General features: G+C 40.9%; 2 protein-coding genes across 5 annotated transcripts in view; one reads left to right on the top strand and one right to left on the bottom strand.

Moving 5' to 3' along the window:
• Window positions 1-23,962, bottom strand: part of C6H7orf50 (chromosome 6 C7orf50 homolog) — a 430,899-nt gene that overhangs the window by 327,725 nt on the left and 79,212 nt on the right. The window lies entirely within an intron of this gene.
• GPER1 (G protein-coupled estrogen receptor 1) overlaps window positions 5,018-23,962 on the top strand; it is a 33,144-nt gene continuing 14,199 nt past the window's right edge. For both annotated transcript variants that reach the window (XM_040356737.1, XM_040356736.1), the window contains exon 1: window positions 5,018-5,448. The gene's annotated coding sequence lies outside the window, so the exon portion shown is untranslated. The remainder of the gene's footprint in view (window positions 5,449-23,962) is intronic.

Below are 23,962 nucleotides of genomic sequence, written 5' to 3'. Positions count from 1 at the left end.
GATTGCAGGTGTCAGCGGATAACCATCCGCCGACACCCGTAATCACCCGCCTCCGCAAAGCTCCGATTTTTCGGACGGAAGAAAATCCTATTTTTCTTCCGTCTAGCAGATTGGATCGGGTGAACACGGACATGCGGTCCGTGTTCATCCGATTCCCCCATAGGGGAGAGCGGAGGAAAGTCAGGGCGGTCCCTGCACAGTGTGCGGGGACCGCCCTGTCACCCGACGGCTCAGCGGGGATTTTACGGAGGATCCCCGCTGAGCTGACGGACACACGGAGGCGGATCATTACTGATCCGCCCCGTGTGAAAGGGCCCTAATTGTCTTAAAACAAGGGGCTCATCCTGGTGCAGTATGCTCACAAGCTGCTTTAATTGTATAAAACATATAAAAAAACTCACTCACATGGTATTGTGCCTTCAGACCGGGCACAAGTCTTTCTAGCAGTAACAAGCGCCACCAACGCTCATCCGTGTGATAATTCCCTCTATCAGCGTGCGCTCCACGCCTCCGTCTCTATGCGGTTCAGCGGCAGGGGATGGGGCGCGGCGTATTTCCGCCCAACCTGCTTCTTACCCAGAAGCCTCTACGCATTTCGCAATCGGTGTTGCGTCATCAGGAAGCGTGTTGGCTGTAAAGAGAGGAAACATCTACCCCAATTTCTTAAGGCGACTGTTATATCTGGGTCTGGTGAGTGTGCATTTTGGAAGTTGGTGGCGGTGGCACAATTCGGTGAAAGATTCACTACTCATTTAAAACGGTTGTAAACCCGCATCCAAAATTTTTTTTTTTTTCCTGCAAGGCAAAAGTCATAATGAGCTAATAAGCACCGCATATTAGCTCATTCTGAAATACTTACCTTGGAACGAGGGTATCGCCGCTCCAGCGCTGTGATTCGCTGGAGCGGCGATGACGTCACTCCCGTGCGCGCGGGAGATTTAAATTCGGCAAGGTCCAGCGGCTGCCGGTCCTTTCGCCGTAGATCCCCCCTGCGCATGCGCCGCATTGCGAGGGGAATATCTCCTAAACCGTGCAGGTTTAGGAGATATTCTCCTTACCTACAGGTAAGCCTTATTATAGGCTTACCTGTAGGTAAAAGTAAAAAAAGTGGGTTTACAACCACTTTAAGGAGCACCTTGAGTTTTTGAGCATTGGACTTTTACTTATTGGATTGAGAGCTATTTAGTCTATTTATTTATTTTTAGTTTCAGATTTATTCTGGAACAGTTGCACATATTATATATATATATATATATATATATATATATATATATATATATATATATATATATATATATATATATATATATATATATATATATATATATATATATATATATATATATAGTCACAATTGATTTTGGTGTATTTATTTATGGTGGTTTTTTTTGTTGGGGGTTTGAGTTCACAATACGCTGTTGATTTATAAATTATAGCTTCACTAAAAATTAGGATTGGCGCAGTAACATATTTTGCTTATAATTTTTGAAGTGTTCACAGTACTGCAGCAGATCGATAGTACACACTAGTTTATATTTTTTTATATATACACAATATTGTTTAGCGCCGGTGACACAAAACATACATTTTATGTTTGAAAAATTGATCTGTGAGCAAATCCTGATCATTTACACTTATCAAAAATACAGTGCGTCCACCACTCTCATTGCTGGATGAGGATCGCAGTACATCCTGGCCTTATGCACATATGATCAAATACCTTCCAATGTATCGTTAGTGAGAAGGTATGTGCCTTTCTATGTTCAGCCTAAAGATATATTGAGAGTACACACTTAAAGTAGAACTATTGGCAAAACTTCTTTTTTTTTTTTTGGGATAGAGCAGAGGAGGGTTATAACCCCTGGCAGATTTTATTTGCCATCTGTGTCCCATTGTGGAGATTTCCCTTCACTTCCTGTTCCATAGCCAAACAGGAAGCAAGAAGATTCTTTAGGGACCCCGGGTCACCAGAATTAGTGTCCCCATAGGAAGATTTCCCCCTCTATTACTTTTCTGGGGACAACCCAAAATGTGGGATTTTCTTTTTACTTTCACTTTTAATGATAATGATAAACAGGACAAATAGAGAGGGTGAATCTCCGTAACGGGGGCACAGACAGCAATAAAAACTGTCAGGTGTTGTTATTCCTCTGCACTCTATCCAAAACTAAAAATAAATTTTTGCCTTTGGTTATACTTTAGGTTGGCCATACATTAGACATTTTTCTTATTCAATTTCTTTTAGATTTACCTTTGGCTATGTAGTGCAAGGGCCTGCCTGATTACATACAATTTGAAACTATTTCAGTTTGACCTCATATTACGAGAAAATTGTATAATATATGGCCAGCCTCAGATAATGGCTTATAACTTTATGCACAGATAGACATACGTGATGCTTATTTGTCTAACCTGAATAAAGAGAAGAGAAAGGGGTGGTGGCGCTACCTACCCTATATACAGCACAGGTAAGTGTTTGACCTCTTTGCAGAGGTTGACCCTAATAAAGACAAAAAGTGTCAAACATGCAAGAAGGGGTAAGGGTATTAATGCCTGTATTAATCCCAATTGTTACTCAAAAAGTGTAAATAAAGAATCTACACAATCCCTGTGGGATCTATGAGTGGGAATGTGTAAATCCTCACATACCAAACGTGATACACAGTATTAACATATATTTGACTAAGTAATTCCAGATAGTGTGAGAAAATATATAAAAAAATATATATGATATTATAAAAAATATATGTAGAGTGAAAAAATATGAGTATACAGATCCACACAAATGAACGATAGATAAATAGTTAATAAATGAGGGTATACCCAGCCATCCACATCCAATATGGTACAGGTGTATAATAATGTATATATATCGAAAGTATTTGTATATAAAAGGAAAGATATATACAATAAGCACTAGTTAAGTGCCAGAGTCCATCCCAGAGTATTAGCTTAATAATCAGAAATGGTCAAAGTTCCATAATTTCAGCCAGGGATTGGGAGTGCAAGCTCTTTTATAGTGAGGAAGGTGCTTCTATGTCACAGGTGGTGGATATGCAAGTGGTTCCGGTGTTCCCCCTCAAGGGTCCCCACTCACCAGCTCTTACTACCCCTCCGGGGGTGTATCGCATATAATGCAAGCTTCCCAAGGTTGCTCTCTCCCAGCTAGTTTCCTTCTCCATCCAGATGGAGGGTCTCCAATATGATGTGGTAATCCTCAGAGAAAAGAAGAAAAAGCGCCTTCCATGGTGTAGTAAAAAAAATGTTTTTATTTGGCCCAACACTGCTGATTATACCAGCGTTATTAACAACAATGGCCAGACAATAATGTAACAAAAGTAAAATATATATAGGTATAAAAACTGCTATGCGATAGCTAATAAAAACACACTGCCGGGTGTTTTATATGCGCCAATGGGAACCGCGGCTTGCGATCCACCTGCGTTCCAGCTAGCGTAGAACCCGGACCTAGCGTCACTGCGTAACTCCGGGTTCGGGAGTTACGCAGGTTCTACGCTAGCTGGAACCTTGGACTACGGGAGAGTCAGGACGCCCACTAACACACAGCTCCTTTCACTATCTGCAACGTAGAGAGCGTCCTGACTCTCCTGTAGTCAAAGGGAGAGGACGAGCACGACACTCCACACCAGGGAGAAAGCCCCTCATTACTGTGTGGAGTTACAGACAGAAGAACATAGGAAATAAGGACATTTAAAAGCAAAATTTGAAGGATAAGGTAGATGGAGGACTGCACTACGGTAAAGGAAGCTATTTAGAAAAAAAATATGTACCTTTACAACCCCTTTAAGACAGTAAAGATAAAGTACACTAGCTCAGCATACTTGTTTCATTTATCAGTTTAGGTGTTTATTCACTTTTAGCTTGCAGCCTATTAATGGGTTGTGTGCAAGGTCTTTTCAATATTGGTCAAAGACAGAAAAGATGCCTTTAGACATGAGATGAAAATTGTGCGATTTGGGCTGACGATCCCTAGGTCTATGAGCTATCTGCAAATGAAACCAGCCAAAACTTCTCAGAGCCAAGATTCGACAGGCATTAAAGTGGATGTAAACCCTCCATACACCCAGTGAAGTGAACAGATGATACACAGGGATTTACCAAATCTCCCTACATAGGTTTTACATTTATATACTGTTTAGAAAGTTCAGATCCTGTTAGGAGATTTTCTCGTCCTGTTTAACACAGAGTGTGATGTCTGGGCATACAGCCAAGATAGCTAAAATTGCTGATTGGAGGAAAGGCACACACCCCCTCTCATCATAGGCAGACTCTCTCAGAGGTGTTTTGTAACAGGCCCAGCTCCCTGCTAATCTATTTTAGGAACCTCCCCTGACAGAAATGTCAGGCTGTTTTTATCTAATGTGTCAGGGAATTTGTCAGGAGTTATCAGGCTGATAACAGAGGAACGGTTCAGGAGAGAGCTACAGGACATAGTGCTTTGAAGAGAGATAACAAAATTCTGCAGATATATGTGCCCAGCTCAAATTTCATGAAATCGGGTTTACATCTACTTTAAGCTTTCAGCAGGCTCTTAGTGACAATTCTTGTTTAGGATTCCACCTGTGGATGCAGGTTCCCAAGTTCACTTAGATCATGCCTGAAGGTTCAACTGCCCTCTAGTGTCCAGGGGCATATTAATGACAAGCTATACCCAAAAGAAACAATCTTTAATCTAATCTGAATTAATTTAGGGCGTAATTGGTGGCAATGAGTTAATACACCATTGCTGATTTCCACACTGCCTTGTTAATTAAACCTTTAAACAAAATTAATGATTTATCTAAAAACTTGAATTATTTAACATCACTTGCTTAAGGCATCACTTTCGAAAAAGCTTTTAGCTTGACATAACCATGACATTACGCACTCCCCTTTCAAAGACAGCCTAAATACAAGTGCAATAAAACCTTCAAGCAAACAAAAACAAATTACCAGTTATTAAAAATAAAAAATAAAACTCAAACTTGGATGTACAAAGGCTGACGAGAAAGAAAAACCTGATTACAGTGGAACAGAATCTTTGAAATGCTTTGGTAGTCTCTCCGACAGAAGAAGAGGAAGGGTTAATAATAGCCTTTAAAGGAAGCCTGTTCGGCAGCACTTCCACTAAACACAAATTGGAACAACCCTGGGAATCTATGAAGCACCAGTCTGTTGCCAAGGACAGAAGGAATGAGCTCTTGCACAGCACTGCTGCAATCGCAGTCATTTAGGAGATGTCTCAATTCTAGCCGACTGTCCCATCAAGTTTTTTTTCCTCTACTACTAAATCATACAAATAGGTGACAACTCTGACGCTGAGTATAAGCACACGGCAGCTAACAAGAGGAAAGGTGTTTGCTAGTTGTCGGTGATGTCTGGCAGTGCTGCACTACCATACTGCCGAGGAGCTTTTTCTGTACAAGAAGGGGGATGCAAAGCTGCAAGGTAACATTTTGCTTTATTACATATCCAAAGGTTTCATTGCAGAGCCATGTAAGGGAAGGAATGCTGAATTTGGGAAAAGGACCACTCTTTTTCATCTCAACAGTGTAGAGATTTAATAACAAAATGATCAGCAACCTGTCACACGGAGGAGAAAAATGACTTTTGTTTGGTTTCATGACGATGTAATCCATAGATTGGACAGTCGAAAGATGTGTAGTGCCTACCTGGCTCCTGGGCATTGTTCTACCATGGTGTGCATAGCAAGGTGTTTGAGTCGTTTTGCTCTGATACATACTGTAGTTATGGGAAACCAGGCATCTAATATCCTAATTGTTGGGCATGGCTGGTCATATACAAGACATATCTGCATGTCATACAACTGATCCGAGCAGGGAACATGTGGCAAGGTAAATGCAGCAATGCAGAAATCTGGGAGGAAAATCATACACTCCAAAGCAGAACTCTTAGCTGCTGTAGAACCTTGCTGAATCCTTGCAAACACACATTTTTCAGACTGCAATAGGCAAAGGATACGTGCTTGCATGCCTGTGTAAATGTAAAGATGGGGAGATCGTAAGAGAAAGATACTGCATGATGTGACTTATTCCAAACCACCTGTGCAATAGATTACTGGATATCTGTGTTTCAATCATTCGACCTACACAACAATTGGATTATAAATAGACAGAAATGGTCATTATAGATTATCAGAGATTGCAGAATCACTGACTGGCAAAGTTGTCCAATCTTCTGGCTATCTTTCTACTTCAGTTAGGTAGACAGAGATGTCATGCTGCCCTGCGTACAGCTAAATTATGGGGGAGACTGGGCTAAATTTAGTTACCGTAATTATAAAGATTAAATATTTAATGGATCGCACCACATCCCAAATTGCAATTATAAACCAGACAGACGAAAAGATAAAAGGAAATTTTACAGTGCCACAATTCACAGGAGTGAAGTCACAAAACAAAAATCTTAAAAAGTACCTTTTATTTTGTACTAAAGTTTAACATTTTATAAAATCAAGCAGCTAAGTATATGTTCACAATTTCCCCTAAGCTAAGCCACAGACTGGACATCTGCATCCCCTTGCTAGTAGACCAGAACTCCATCAGTACATCTTATTGAGATCATATCATTTTTCGATCACAAAAAAAATGCCAATTTTCAATGTTAGGAGGTTCTGCACCTGTAAAATATACAGGAAGGTCTCAAAGTTCCCAATGCATTTTCCGGTGTGTCACTTTCTCAGGAGAACCTAGGATAATATCACATACAATAGAGTTGTCTAAAGATGATGCTGCAATAGATTGAGAAGTATAAACTACCATACTTATCAATCTATTGTTGATTTCATAACAATTAAAGAAACTAGTACCAGCTGGCTCATTAATAGTGAAAAGACTTTTGGTGCAGGCCCCTTAAGCACAGCGCTAGGGGCAACCTTTGGGACACTACTTTCCATATCTGGCATCCACTAATGATTATTTTGTCATATATATATATATATATATATATATATATATATATATATATATATATATATATATATAGCCCCTGGTTTTGAGCTCCTTGCTACCCACTCCATTCCTTGTTGATCTTTGAACTATAGCCTCTGAGGTGTCCTTGCCACTCCTGATCAATACGCAACATCATCTTTAGACACACTCTATTGTATATGATATTACCCTAAGGTCTCCTGAGGAAGTGACACACCACGAAACATGCTAGACCCTTCGGGACCTTCATGTAAAAGAAAAAAAAAACAGATGCAGAACCTCCTGCCTTTGAACATTGTCATATTTTAATGTGACCTACCAATTATATGATATCAATATGATGTACTGGGAGATGGTGGTCTGGTCTACTAGCAGGGATATATAGGGGGGTCAAGCCTGTGGCTAAGCCTAGGGGCCCTTTCAAACATATACTTTGCTGCTTGTTTTTTTTTTTTTTTTAATCCTTTGTATACAATAAAATTCAATTTTTAAGTTGTGTGTAAGTAGTATATCCCATCCGTTTTGTCTTTTTTGTGTTTATATTTAGTTTAATGTTAAAGGCTTTTACTAAAATCAGCCTTCCCATGACCTAGATCAATTAGAAGTAGCCACCTACAAATTAGAGGTTAATAAGGGCAATTATTAGAAAAGTTACCCTGCGTTCCACCTGTTCAAGGAAAACAAACAGTAATACAGCTTTTATTATTGGAGGGGCAGAGACAGTTAAAAAGGACTTCAACAATATAGATGTATAGAAAACATTTTTATCAGTGTCTGTATAACCCTTGCCCAAATGAGCCGTTTATTACTGACAATTTAAAACCGCAAACAAAATTCCCCAATCCAAGAGAATGATTTCATTTTAATCCTATCGAAACTGCTCTTATTCCAATTTATTCACACCTTGGCTGCTTATTATTCAGCTTAAAACCTAACCTCTCCAGCCTTGTCCCTGTGGATTTAAGTCGCCAATTAACTATGCAATCGAAAAGAGCAGAGACAATGATTGCATGTAGTCAATGACCCACTCACCCCAAAGGACATGGTTTGTGACATATGTTGTATTCACCATGTAGATAGTAAACATCTATAGAAGAGAACAAAGCTCTTTAATCTTGTTTTGTACTGCTGGTGCAAGAATTTAAAAAGTGGCAATGAGGTTGACTTGAAAAGTAAACAATGCAAGCAAGGCAGTCGTATAGCAAACAGAGTTGACTTCTCCTTCTCAATTAACTTCCCACTTTATGATTTCATTTACAATTTCCTCTACTGCTGCTGCAAGTAAAAAGATAATATATACTGACTGACAAACATGTCTTGACTATAGCTGGTGAACCTTGTAATTACAACAGTACAGGCTCAGGAAAAATGCACAATAGGAGTATTTTGCATAATAATGCCAATCTAGATAAAATGTAAATTTTGATTTTAGTTAGGTGAATGTGGGTTTGGCTTAGTCACCCGCTGAGTTTTTAGACCTCTTTAAAGCTAGCTACACATGGCTAGATTTTCATTCAAACCCTTGTACGAAATTATTTATCGGAGCAACTAAGAAAACAAATATTGTTTGAAGGCACTCAACATTTGTGTGAAGACCTGCTTCTTGAATAGATTCCCAGATGTATTAAACAGTTTTTTTTTTATTACTTATGAATTAAACAACAGGCAAGTATAGAAATATATTTATAAATACAGTAAAACCTCGGTTTCAGATCGAATTGCAAGACAAGCAAAATGTTTTAATACATTTTGACTTGATATACCAGCGATGTCTTGATATAAGAGTAGCGTCATGTCACAACTGAGTATAAAAGAGAAGAGAGGAGCCTCTAAAGTCCCATACACACGATCCGAAAATCGTACGAAAAATGCCGCTTTCGAAACGATCGTACAATAATCGGATCATTAGTACAGAGCTTCCGAGAGCCGATCAGGACAGTTCATCTGATTTTATCCTATCAAACATGCACGGAAATTATTTTCGTACGATGCCAGATCGTACGATTTTCGTTTAATCAGTACAGCTGTCGTTCGAAAATACAATACAAATGCATTACAACACGACATCACTTCTGATTTTTTATTCTGCCGTACGAGAATTTTCGTGACTTTAATAAACTCATCAGATTCGACATGAGATTAGCATAAAAAAACAGACGACCATTCGTCCGATAATCGGATCGTGTGTACCGGGCATTATTGTAGCAATCTGATTACATGTAATGAAGGTACAACATTTAGCAACATATCGCTACACTTAGAGGCACCTCTCTTCTCTTTAATACTTTGTAGCTCCTGCTGGAATTTCCCTTTCAATCCCCTTGTGGATGGACATTTTATGATTGCATTGCTAGAATCTTTTTATATGGACTATAAACTGAAGGACTTTGGAATAAATGGTTGCAGAACGAATAATCTAAGTTTCCATTATCTCTTATATACAAGTGTTTTGGATTACAAGCATGTTTCCGGAACAAATTATGCTTGCAATCCAAGGTTTTACTTTACATAAGTTCATTAACCTACCAACTAATAATATACTGTATATATATATATATATATATATATATATATATATATACATACAGGGAGTGCAGAATTATTAGGCAAATGAGTATTTTGACCACATCATCCTCTTTATGCATGTTGTCTTACTCCAAGCTGTATAGGCTCGAAAGCCTACTACCAATTAAGCATATTAGGTGATGTGCATCCCTGTAATGAGAAGGGGTGTGGTCTAATGACATCAACACCCTATATCAGGTGTGCATAATTATTAGGCAACTTCCTTTCCTTTGGCAAAATGGGTCAAAAGAAGGGCTTGACAGGCTCAGAAAAGTCAAAAATAGTGAGATATCTTGCAGAGGGATGCAGCACTCTTAAAATTGCAAAGCTTCTGAAGCGTGATCATCGAACAATCAATCGTTTCATTCAAAATAGTCAACAGGGTCGCAAGAAGCGTGTGGAAAAACCAAGGCGCAAAATAACTGCCCATGAACTGAGAAAAGTCAAGTGTGCAGCTGCCAAGATGCCACTTGCCACCAGTTTGGCCATATTTCAGAGCTGCAACATCACTGGAGTGCCCAAAAGCACAAGGTGTGCAATACTCAGAGACATGGCCAAGGTAAGAAAGGCTGAAAGACGAACACCACTGAACAAGACACACAAGCTGAAACGTCAAGACTGGGCCAAGAAATATCTCAAGACTGATTTTTCTAAGGTTTTATGGACTGATGAAATGAGAGTGAGTCTTGATGGGCCAGATGGATGGGCCCGTGGCTGGATTGGTAAAGGGCAGATAGCTCCAGTCCGACTCAGACGCCAGCAAGGTCGAGGTGGAGTACTGGTTTGGGTTGGTATCATCAAAGATGAGCTTGTGGGGCCTTTTGGGGTTGAGGATGGAGTCAAGCTCAACTCCCAGTCCTACTGCCAGTTTCTGGAAGACACCTTCTTCAAGCAGTGGTACAGGAAGAAGTCTGCATCCTTCAAGAAAAACATGATTTTCATGCAGGACAATGCTCCATCACACGCGTCCAAGTACTCCACAGCGTGGCTGGCAAGAAAGGGTATAAAAGAAGAAAAACTAATGACATGGCCTCCTTGTTCACCTGATCTGAACCCCATTGAGAACCTGTGGTCCATCATCAAATGTGAGATTTACAAGGAGGGAAAACAGTACACCTATCTGAACAGTGTCTGGGAGGCTGTGGTTGCTGCTGCACGCAATGTTGATGGTGAACAGATCAAAACACTGACAGAATCCATGGATGGTAGGCTTTTGAGTGTCCTTGCAAAGAAAGGTGGCTATATTGGTCACTGATTTGTTTTTGTTTTGTTTTTGAATGTCAGAAATGTATATTTGTGAATGTTGAGATGTTATATTGGTTTCACTGGTAAAAATAAATAATTGAAATGGGTATATATTTTTTTTTTGTTAAGTTGCCTAATAATTATGCACAGTAATAGTCACCTGCACACACAGATATCCCCCTAAAATAGCTAAAACTAAAAACAAACTAAAAACTACTTCCAAAAATATTCAGCTTTGATATTAATGAGTTTTTTGGGTTCATTGAGAACATGGTTGTTGTTCAATAATAAAATTAATCCTCAAAAATACAACTTGCCTAATAATTCTGCACTCCCTGTATATCAATCACAGGAATTACCCGTATTTATCGGTGTATAACACGCACAGGCGTATAACACGCACCCTAACTTTAGGAGGGAAGTTTTAGGGGAAAAAACATTCCACAGCCCCCTGCGTATAACACGCAGGCACAGTTTACCCTCTATTTTCAGGGTAAAAAAGTGAGTGTTATACGCCAATAAATACAGTATATAATAACGGATGAAGTGGACACTGTTTCATGTGGATGATCCTTTTGTAGGCATTTTTCAAGTTTAAGTCTAATGCCGCGTACACACGATCGGTTAAACCGATGAGAATGGTCTGATGGACCGTTTTCATCGGTCAAAACTGATCGTGTGTGGGCCCCATCGGTTATTTGTTCATAGGTTAAAAAAAAGCAATCTTGTTTTAAATTTAACCGATGGGGGAAAAAACGATCGTTCGTAGGCACAACCATCGGTTAAAAATCCACGCATGCTCAGAATCAAGTCGACGCATGCTTGGAAGCATTGAACTTCATTTTTTTCAGCACGTCGTTGTTTTTTAAGTCACCGCGTTCTGACACGATCGTTTTTTTAACCAATGGTGTGTAGGCGCAACGGACCATCAGTCAGCTTCATCGGATAACCAATGAAAACGGTCCATCGGTCCGTTCTCATCGGATGGACCGATCGTGTGTACGCGGCATAAGTCACTCCAACTGAAGCATATATTATATATGCACACACTGTCATCTATTTTGAAATCCAATTTTGCATACACTGTACAGAAACTTTTGTATTGTTTTTTCATACAATCGAATAACATATATAATCACTTAAACCAACGAATGTTCGTGAACACAAATGTTTTTATTCTGGTGAAAACTTTACCCAGCATGATTCACAAAAAGTACTATTTTTCCAAATAAAAAAAACAGATTACCAGTTACAGTTCATTCAGTTCAGATAAGAAACAAGGAGAATGTTCTATCCTTCACTGTCAATTTTAATTACAGTCCAATACAATAGTTGAATTGTCCCCATTAACAATTAGAATGAGCATTTTCAAACTAAAGGCCAACAACAATAAAAAAATGCTCATGTAGAGTTGAATGCTTGGTATGTCTAGGGGTGCCAAAATGATGAGAAATGCTTACTTTATCTCAAACATTAGGTGTTGGCAAGAGACAACTCAACTGAGAGCTCTAAAAGTAATTTTGGGTAATATGGACATTGAACACAAATTGTGCAAACAAGTTGCAAAAAGCACTAGTGCAGAGGTAATGAATTAAAATTCAAGGAAGTCCGGTAAAAAAAATAATAATAATTTTGTCTGAGGTCCAAATCACAAGTACCGTATTTTTCGCTCCATAAGACGCACCTGACCATAAGACGCACCTATGTTTTAGAGGAGGAAAACAAGAAAAAATATATTCTGAACCAAATGGTGTAATAAAATATTTTCCAAGAACCCATAAATGCAGACTGTCCATTGCCATAAACGCAGACTGTCCATTGCAATAAATGCAGACTGTCCATTGCAATAAATGCAGACTGTCCATTGCAAAAAATGCAGACTGTCCATTGCCATAAACGCAGACTGTCCATTGCAATAAATGCAGACTGTCCATTGCAATAAATGCAGACTGTCCATTGCAATAAATGCAGACTGTCCATTGCAATAAATGCAGACTGTCCATTGCCATAAACGCAGACTGTCCATTGCAATAAATGCAGACTGTCCATTGCAATAAATGCAGACTGTCCATTGCAAAAAATGCAGACTGTCCATTGCCATAAACGCAGACTGTCCATTGCCATAAACGCACACTGACCATTGCCATAAACGCACGCTGACCATTGCCATAAACGCAGAGTGACCATTGCCATAAAACGCAGAGTGACCATTGCCATAAAACGCAGAGTGACCATTGCCATAAAACGGAGAGTGACCATTGCCATAAATCACAGACTGACCATTGCCCAAAAACACAGACTGACCATTGCCCAAAAACACAGACTGACCATTGCCCAAAAACACAGACTGACCATTGCCAAAAAACGCAGCACTTGTGGCTGCAACTTTTTTTACTTGCCAGTGGCAGCCATAGGATCATTAGGCACAGGGGTCACCACTCGGACGTCTAAAGCTTAGCATGTAATGCCCCACCCCCACCTCCTGCCCATGATTACACAACGCCAAGCAACTGTCTCTCTGTTTCGGTTCCGCACACCTGCGCTGAGCCTGGATGTCACGGAGGAGGGTAGACGGAGCCTCCGTCAGTAACTAAGAGTGCGGCCAATCACTGGCCGCTTATGGGCTGCTCATCCCCACCCTCCTTCACCGGCCAAGTCACGCCGCCATTCATCACTACAGGCCTGCCTGGGGGTCTGTAGCTGGCTGGGGACAGTTTGTGTGCTGGAGCCGGGACTCGGCAGAGGGGAGGCTTCTTTCGCGCGGAGATGCAGCCCCCGCACTGGGCGGGGGGTGGTGCCAGCGAGGGGCAGTGCCTGTTGTATATTCACACCATAAGACGCAGAGACATTTTACCCCATATTTCTGGGGGGAAAAGTGCGTCTTATGGTGCGGAAAATACGGTATGTGCCATGAAAAAGTGTACGTGTCTACTTTCCTTTTTTTATTTTGCCACGCTCTTTGGCGCTTTTCTCACCAATTCCTCCACACACTCTGTAAATGTCCCCAATAGTGTTCCCCCTACCAGAGAAATTCATTACATTGGGTGTCCCCATCAGACTACCCCATTAATCAATTGCCACTGTCAGAGTATCCTCTTATATCAGGTGTCCCCATCAGAGTGGCCTCTTGCATCCGATTTCTTCATCAGAAGGCCACCTTACATCTGGTGTCTCCCATCAGTGTGCCCCCTAACATCACTTGTCCCCATCAGAGTGCCCCTTTAAATTAGATGCCATCAGAGTGCCCTTTACATCATGTGTCCCCATCAGAGTGCCCATCAGCATGTCCCTTATTTTATGGTAAATGGCACTCTGATGGGTATATTTACGTTAAGGGGCATGCTAATGGGCACATTTTGTTGTTCCCATCAGAGTGCCCCGTAACCATAAATGGTGCCCATCAGAGTGAACCTTAACATAAAATAAGGGGCATGTTGATGGGCAAATTTTGTTGTGCCCATCAATGTGAACCTTACATTAAATGTTTTTTACTGTATGAGTTTTTATTCTCAATATGATTTTCAAAATGTTCTGATTGAATAGAAAAGTTTAACAATTTCATTCATCACTTATGCAGGCCCCTTTTAGACTTTTGCAATGTGTTACTGAAAGGGCAATAATATATGGTATTTTGCATGTTGCATTAGACCAGCCTTTCTCAACCAGGGTGCCCTGAGGTTTCTTCAGGGGTGCCTTGGCAAAATGCCTACAAATTGATCAAGAATTGTATACAAGCCAGCAGGTGGATCAAGCCTGCCCTTTAGTTACACAAAGCCACAAGTTTTCATTATACACCATTACAACTTTCCAGACACTGTTATCCTAACAAACAATGACATCATCAGTTAATAAGGAGGATGTCTGTTGCCTCCACAGCATCCTTGTCTGGCGCTCCTGAGCCCCTCTCCCTCAGCACTGGTGTGACATTAGTTGATTAATGGAGAGAAATTGAGGGATAAGAGAAAAATTGGAATACTAGTCAGTTCCAGTGGGCAAAAGTGTATTTGCTTTGGAAGAATAAATCATCTCTAACGTTGGGTGTCCTACTTGTGGATGTTGCTGCATTATGCATTATCTAAGCTATTAGAATCGTTATTTAACATTTTAGAATGGGGCGCCTTGAGACTGTTCATAATTTTAAAGGATGCCTTGAGATTGTCTATAAGTTTTACCACTTAAGACCCAGATCAATATGCAGGTTAAGGACCTTGCCCCTTTTTGCGATTCGGCACTGCGTTGCTTTAACTGACAATTGCGCGGTCGTGCGACGTGTTTTCAAAACAAAATTGGCGTTCTTTTTTTCCTACAAATAGAGCTTTCCTTTGGTGGTATTCGATCACCTCGGCGGTTTTTATTTTTTGCGCTATAAACAAAAATAGAGCAACAATTTTGAAAAAAATTCAATATTTTTGACTTTTTGCTATAATAAATATCCCCAAAAAAGATATAAAAAACATTTTTTTCCTCAGTTTAGGCCGATATGTATTCTTCTACCTATTTTTGGTAATCGCAATAAGCGTTTAACGATTGGTTTGCGCAAAATTTATAGCGTTTACAAAATAGGGGATAGTTTTATGGCATTTTTATTAATATTTTTTTTTTACTACTAATGGCGGCGATCAGTGATTTTTTTCGTGACTGCGACATTATGGCGGACACATCGGCCAATTGACACATTTTTGGGACCATTGTAATTTTCACAGCAAAAAGTGCTATAAAAATGCATTGATTACTGTGAAAATGACCATTGCAGTTTAAGAGTTAACCACTAGGGGGCGCTGTAGGGCTTAAGTGTGACCTCATATGTGTTTCTAACTGTAGGGGGGCGGGGCTGGACGTGTGGCGTCATTGATCGTCTTTTCCTATATCAGGGAACAGACGATCAATGACACTGCCACTGTGAAGAACGGGGAAGGTGTGTATACACTCACCTCTCCCCGTTCTTCAGCTCCTGTGACCGATCGCAGGACACCAGCGTCGATCGGGTCCACGGGTGCCACGGTCACGGACCTTTGGACCGGGTCGCGGCGCGGGCCGGCGGTGCGTGCGACCCACGGCTGGGCTCTTAAAGGCGACGTACGTGTACGTGCCTGTGCCCAGCCGTGCCGTTCTGCCGACGTATATCGGCGTTAGGCGGTCCTTAAGTGGTTAAAGGGTGACTCGACCGAAAAAAGGTTGAGAAACCTGCATTAGACAACCCTTTTTTTTGTGCACAGATTTCATGAGCATTATGGTGTGCTGCAGAGCAGGTGTTATACAATGTATTGCATTACAGCGCCTTGAAAAAGTATTCATACATTCATTCAACATTTTGTCATGTTACAACCAAAAACCGTAAATGTATTTTACTTGTTTTTTTTATTGTGAGAGACCAACACAAAGTAGCACATAATTGTGAAGTGGAAGGAAAATGATTTTCTAAATTTTTTACAAAAAAAATATGTAAAAAAAAGTGTGACGTACATTTGTATTCAGCCCGAGTCAATTCTTTGTAGACTGACCTTTCGCTGCAATTACAGTTGCAAGTCTTTTTGGGGATGTCTCTACCAGCTTTGCACATCTAGAGAGTGACATTTTTTTCCATTCTGCAAAATAGCTCAAGCTCTGTCAGATTGGATGGAGAGCGTCTGTGAACCGCAATTTTCAAGTCTTGCGACAGATTCTCAATTGGATTTAGGGCTGGACTTTTACTGGGCCGTACTAACACACTATATACTTTGATCGAAATCATTCCATTGTAGCTCTGGCAGTATGTTTAGGGTCGTTGTCCTGCTGGAAGGTGAACCTCCGCCCCAGTCTCGAGCCTTTTGCAGACGCTAACAGGTTTTCTTCTAAGATTGCCCTGTATTTGGTTCCATCCATCTTCCCATCAACTCTGACCAGCTTCCCTGTCCCTGCTGAAGAAAAGCATCAATGCAACAAGATGCCACCACCATGTTTCACAGTGAGGATGGTGTGTTCAGGGTGATGTGCAGTGTTAATTTTCCACCACACATAGCGTTGTGCTTTGAGGCCAAAAAGTTACATTTTGGTCTCATCTGACCAGAGCACCTTTTCCACGTTTGCTGTGTCCCCAATATGGCTTATCGCAAACTGCAAATGGGCCTTCTTATAGTTTTCTTTTAACAATGGCTTACTTCTTGCCACTCCTCCATAAAGGCCAGGTTTGAGGATTGCACGACTAATAGTCGTCCTGTCGACGGATTCTCCCACCTGAGCTGTGAATCTCTGCAGCTCCACCAGAGTTACCATGGGCCTCTTGGCTGCTTTTCTCATGAATGCTCTCCTTGCCCAGCCTGTCAGTTTAGGTGAACGGCCATGTCTTGGTAGGTTTGCACTTGTGCCATACTCTTTCCATTTTCAGATGATTAAACGGTGTACTGTGAGATGTTTAAAGCTTGTTTTTTTTTTTTTTATCTAACCTTGCTTTAAACTTCACCAAAGCTTCACTTGGCCTTCATGATGCGGTTTGTTCGCTACAGTTCTCTAACAAACCTTTGAGGGCTTCACAAAACAGCTGTATTTATACTAAGATTAAATTACACACAGGTGGACTCTATTTACTAATTAGGTGACTTCTGAAGGCAATTGGTTCCACTTGATTTTAGTTAGGGGTATCAGAGTAAAGGGGGCTGAATACAAATGCACACCACATTTTTCACATATTTGTAAAAAAAAAAAAAAAAATGTTTATAATTTTCCTTCCACTTCGTGTTGGTCGATCACATAAAATCCTAATAAAATACATTTACGTTTTTGGTTGTAACATGACAAAATGTGGAACATTTCAAGGGGTGTGAATACTTTTTCAAGGCACTGTATGCTGGTGTGCAATGCATGGATCTAAAGACGCATCAATGCATGTGCTGTACCTATTTTGCAGTTCTGTTTTCATACGTACCGGTGCATCAGTTCATGTGTCTGTTAACCCAACTATGGGCTAACGTATCTCAGTTACGTCGCCGTAAATTAGGGCGCAAGTTCCGTATTTAGAAAGAACTTGCGTCCTAAGTTACGGCGGCGTAACGTATGTGGGCCGGCGTAAGCCCGCCTAATTCAAATGGGGATGATGTGGGCGTGTTTTATTTAAATCATTGTTGACCTCGCGTATTTTAAGTTTTTTACAAACGGCGCATGCGCCGTTCGTGAAAGAATCCCAGTGCGCATGCTCGAAATTCGGCCGCAAATCGTCATTGCTTTCGACGTGAACGTAAATTACGTCCAGCCCTATTCGCGAACGACTTACGCAAACGACGTAAACATTTTTAAATTCGACGCGGGAACGACGTCCATACTTAACATTGCGTACGCCTCATAGAAGCAGGAGCAACGTTACGCCGGAAAAGCCTTAGGCAAACGGCGCAAAAATTCTGCCGGGCGCACGTACGTTTGTGAATCGGCGTATCTAGGTCATGTGCATATTCTACGCCGAAAACGATGGAAGCACCACCTAGCGGCCAGTGTAAATATGCACCCTAAGATACAACGGCGTAAGAGACTTACGCCAGTCGGATCTTAGCCTAATTTTGGCGTATCTTGCTTTCTGAATACAGAAAGAAGATACGCCGGTGCAGCTTTGAATTTACGCAGCGTATCTATAGATACGCCGGCGTAAATCATTGTAGAATCTAGCCCTCTGTGTGTATTTCACATTTAACTAGGACAAGCGTGTCCATTCACTCGAAAAGATGCAATTTCAGATTAAAAAAAAAAAACGTGGTAGTGGATTTTACAGCACAGCATAAAGAGATCTGTGGTCTGAGGAATGTAGTGCACAAAGCAAAGTATACACATAGTGGAGTGATTTAAAACATGTTATATACAGCAAAGCATGAATAACACAGCAGTTCTCTTATGTAACTATGCAAAAGGTTGTCCACTGTATATAAAATACATGTATGTACACCGTGCAGCAGTCTGCTACAGGGTATAATGTTTCAGATTATGTAATATGCAGAATGCAGGAGTCAGGGGGATGCAATATACAGAATGTACAGAGTGTAGCAGTTTGGAAAGTGTAAAATGCAGCACATGGTACAATGGACAGCGATTCAGAATGTGTAACATAAAGCATACAGGGTTCCAGAGTATGTTATTGTACAGTTATGTGTTCAAAATGCTGCCTTACATTAATGGTGCTGATACTAGGTCAGGGTACTTACACTGCTTACATAGAAAAAGTACAATTAATAATGGCCAGAAATTATTACTGAGCTGCATTAATGTTATATTCCTTTTATACTGTATCTGCCCAGAGTTCAGCGTTAACTCATATTGATTAAGTCCCGGGCCATTATGCCGCTAAAGGCCCCATTTTGCGATTCGGCACTGCGTCGCTTTAACTGACAATTGCGCGGTCGTGCGACGTGGCTCCCAATCAAAATTGGCGTCCTTTTTTTCACACTAATAAAGCTTTCTTTTGGTGGCATTTGATCACCTCTGCAAGCTATAAACAAAAATAGAGCGACAATTAAAAAAAAAAAAAAAATTCAATATTTTTAACTTTTTTCTATAATAAATATCCCCCAAAAATATATAAAAAAACACTTTTTTTCTCAGTTTAGGCCGATACGTATTCTTCTACTTATTTTCGGTAAAAGAAAAAAAATCGCAATAAGCGTTTATTGATTGGTTTGCGCAAAAGTTATAGCGTCTACAAAATAGGGTATAGTTTTATGGCATTTTTATTAATTTATTTTTTACTAGTAATGGCGGCGATCAGCGATTTTTATCGTGACTGTGACATTGTGGCGGACACATCGGACACTTTTGACACTATTTTGGGACCATTGTCATTTTTACAGCAAACGGTGCTATAAAAATGCACTGGATTACTGTGAAAATGACACTGGCAGTGAGGGGGTTAACCTGTGGGTGTTAAAGGGGTTAAGTGTTCCCTAATGTGTGTTTCTTACTGTAGGTGGGCGTGGCTGGGCGAGTGACGTCACTGATCGTCGTTGCCTATGACAGGGAACAGACGATCAGTGACAGGCTCACTAGAAAGCACGGTGAGAGGTTTGTTTACACTTACCTCTCCCCGCAAGCCCGGTCACGGAGCACAGGACCAGGTCGCGAGCACTCGGGCAGCGGCGCGCTCGCTGGGCTTCTTAAAGGGGACGTACCTGTACGTCCATATGCCCAGCCGTGCCATTCTGCCAACGTATTTAGTCGTGCGGCAGTTCTTAACTGGTTAAGGACTTACTATGGCCATTTCTTTTATGAAGTTTTAGCTGCGTTTGTTCAAGTTACTTGGATGACACTTGTGCACAAAATGTATTAAGTGCAAAGGGTGCAACTAAACTGAGGAACTCATTAAAATAAAATGTCCAAGTGTATAATTTAGGAAAATGGTACAATGTTCAAACATTTTCCTATCCTACTGGAAACTCTTAGTTAAATATACCAAAACACGTAGCGGTCACCTGCTACTGCTGTAAAAGCCAATGCTACAAACATTTTAAGTGTTGAGATTCTATATATATATATATATAGATATATATATATATATATATGCAAACGGCATATATTTAGTGATTTTATTTTTCTGCTCTTTATAGGATGGTAAAACGCAACAAAAAAAAAGTGTTAGTGCTTGACAAAAAGAAACATCACAGTAACATGTTGGCATAAGATTACAGCGTTTCCCCCTACACCTCCATATGTCCTATGTCTTAGCCTCTACAATTTGAGATTGTAGGTAGAAATATGTATATATATTTATGTATAGTATGCAGAGGTGTCAAACTCCATTTCATAGTGGGCCACATCAGCATTATGATTGCCCTCAAAAGGTTGTATCTGTAAGATTAGATGTCCATGCATCCCCTCCCCCTACATTAGATGTTAAGAGCCACCTCACCATCAGAAGTTGAGTCCCCCACTGTCCCTTACATCACTGTGCACCCCCCTTTCCTTATGCTGCTGCTGGGAAGAAGATGGATACATTGCTTGAAAGCAGAAAGTAGGGGTCTGGAGGAGGGCTGGAGCTCTCCGGCAGCTGCAGGAGAGGTGTGAGGGCCACATGAAATGGCCTGGAGGGTCGGATTCAGCCCGCGGGCCTTGTGTTGTATACACAGTATTAACCACTTCAGCCCAGGAAGGATTTACCCCCCTAATGACCAGGTCATTTTTTGCGATACGTCACTGCGTTGCTTTAACTGAAGGTTGTGCGACGCTGTACCCAAACAAAATTAAAGTCCTTTTTCTCCCACAAATGGAGCTTTCTTTTGGTGGTATTTGCTTACCTCTGCGGTTTTTATTTTTTGCGCTATAAACAAAAAAGGCAGACAATTTTGAAAAAAAAAAATAATTTTTGCTACTGATTGATTGATTTAATAGATTTAAAATGTGCCAAATACTAGCCCGTTAGGGCAGTGTCTAAGCGCAAGACGCATAACTGAAGATAAATAAATCAAAACGGGGAGTGAAGAAAATATAGAGAAAGAAAAGAATAAGAAAGACTAAGAAACAGATCAGCGAAAAACACCAGAGAGAACTAATGCCTCGTTTCCACTGAGCGGATCGGTTCGGTACGCTATTTTGGGTGTTTCCATTATGAAAGCGTGCCATAAAAGCGAACTGTACCGGACCATTCTGGGTCCTGCTTCAGATGTGGGGCCATAGAAATGGAACGGTTCCATTAGGGCGGACCTACAAATACATCTCACTGATTGGTGGACGCGTTAGGCATTTTTTCCAAATCCTGTATGGTCCCGACGTTCCGATTTGCAGTGGAAACACTCACGAGAATAGACTGGTCCATTCTAAACCGTTCCAAACATACTGACCCGAACCGTTACGTTCAGTGGAAACAAGGCATAACATAACTCGGCATACTTTTTCTCAAAAAGCCAGGTTTTTAGCTTTTTACGGAAGACCATAATAGAAGGGAGTAACCGAATGGAAGCAGGGAGACTGTTCCATAGAACGGTGGCTCTCACATAGAAGCCCTTGCCCCCAAAAGTAAGCAAGCGGGCAGATGGACAAGTGACAAGACCAGCTGTTAATGATCTGAGTGTTCGTGCCGGAGCATATCGCGTTATCAAGGAATTCAGATATTGCGGGCCCATCCCATGATAAGCACGATAGGCAAGACAAAGCCTTAAACTCAACGTGATCAGCCACAGTGAGCCAGAGTAGTGATCGCAGGGTAGGGGTAATATGCTCCCGCCTGTTTAGGCCGGTGATTAGTCTGGCAGCCTGGTTCTGTACGAGCTGAATTTTCTTCAGCCACTTTAAAGGCATGCCCAGATACACAATGTTGTTGAAGTCAATCCGGGAGTTGACAAGAGATTGAACCAAAACTTTCCGGTGGTTCTGGGAGAACAGATTTTTGACCTTTCTCAGACACCTGATGTAATACAGTGCGTTGCGTATACATTGATTGACTTGGGGTATCCAATTCAAATTACAGTCAAAAATTGTCCCACGGACACGGACTTGATTCACTGGAAGTGACATTTATACAGTGATCAGTGTATAAATGACACTGGCAGGGAAGGGGTTTACACTAAGGGGTAATGACGGGGTTAAATGTGTTCCCTGGGAGGTGTTTCTAACTGTGGGGGGAGTGGACTGACAGGGAGTAGAGAGAGATCGCTGTTCCTGATTACTAGCAACAGATGATCACTCTGTACTCCCTATCAGAATGGGGATCTGGTTGTTTACATTGAGAGATCGGGAATTCTGGCTCTCTGTGGTGTGATCGTGTGTGGACATTAGGTGTGCGCGCCTCTGGCGCCTTGCGCGCACCCACTGTATCTATTGCACGAATTGACGTACACCTACGGAAATTTGTGCAATAGAGCCGACCTGCCGCTGTATTACTATGGCGGCTGGTCAGCAAGTGGTTTAATATTATATATATATATTTATTATCTCCCACCCATAAACAAACAAATGGATGCAGAGACTGTAAAACCCCTGTTCTGCTTGTTTATTTTTGATACCATGCATTAGAGCCGGTTCACACTGGGGCGACTCGTCAGGCGCCTGACGAGTCGCGTCCCATTCTATGCAATAGAACCGTTCATAGAAAAAGGTTCTTGTACGACTTCAGGGGTGGCTCAGGGCGATTTGCATTGACTTCTATACAGAGGTCATTTTGCTAATCGCCTCTGAAGTCGTCTTCAGGACGACATGCAGAGTCGCCCTCGAAGTCGTGCCGCTGTAGTGTGAACCGGCTCTTAGTGTAGCTTACTGCAACCCATGTGTATTTAACGTACTGTACTGCATTAGGCAGCCCATTCATTTTTAATTGAATGCCAGCCAACACATATTAAACCAGAAATAAAGATGGGTTACATTGTGGTTCACTGCCGATTTGCATTTATGTACTGCCAAGCATCGCAAGAACGTAGGTTTGTAGGTTCTCTGTAATGCATAATGTTAAAGCGAGCCAGAAAATAAAACGCCCCAGGGCTTTCAGAAGATCATGTTTTTCTTAAACATTAAGGCCTCGTGCACACTGGTTTCTTGTAAATGCTGTTTGTATTTGTAGTTTGTATTTGTAGTTGTATTTTTAGATGAGTTTATCAGAGAGTTTTTCTGAGTTTATTTCATTGGCCAGTATTGTAATTTATGGTGTCCATTGACATAAACAAATGCTGAAGTGCTAAATGTGCGTAGAGTTTATGCGCGTTATTGCACATTTATGAGCATTTAGCGTTTTATGTGGTCAGAAGTCCTGCTCCTGAATGCAATTTTAGGGCGTTCAAAAAACAGCCTATAAACTCCTCTGCTGATAAACTGCTAAAAACATCCATGTGTGTATGGACACATAGGATAACATAGAGGGGGGTTTAGGGGCAGGGAAAAAAACAAAAAAAAAGCCAAAACTCACAAAAATGTGAGTTTAATAGCAGCAGTGTGCATGAGGCCTAAATGGTCTACACACTTCATCTTTATTTTTCTTTGAAAATTTTAATTTCAAGAACACTTATTTGATTTTCTAATCATTAGTGAAGTTAAATCATTTTTTTACCACAGTAACCAAAGGGTCATGATGAAAAATCTTAAAGAAATGTATTTTTAACAGTGAATGTGGTTTTCGTTCAAGAAAATTTAATCGAAATTGAATGTTAAAAGTAGGGTTGTCCCGATACCACTTTTTTAGGACTGAGTACGAGTACCGATACTTTTTTTCAAGTAGTCGCCGATACCGAATACCGATACTTTTTTTAAAATGTGTCCCCAAATGCAGC

The sequence above is a fragment of the Rana temporaria genome, chromosome 6, assembly GCF_905171775.1.
Source record: "Rana temporaria chromosome 6, aRanTem1.1, whole genome shotgun sequence".
NCBI lineage: Eukaryota > Metazoa > Chordata > Amphibia > Anura > Ranidae > Rana > Rana temporaria.
This window is presented reverse-complemented; position numbering and strand designations above follow the sequence as displayed.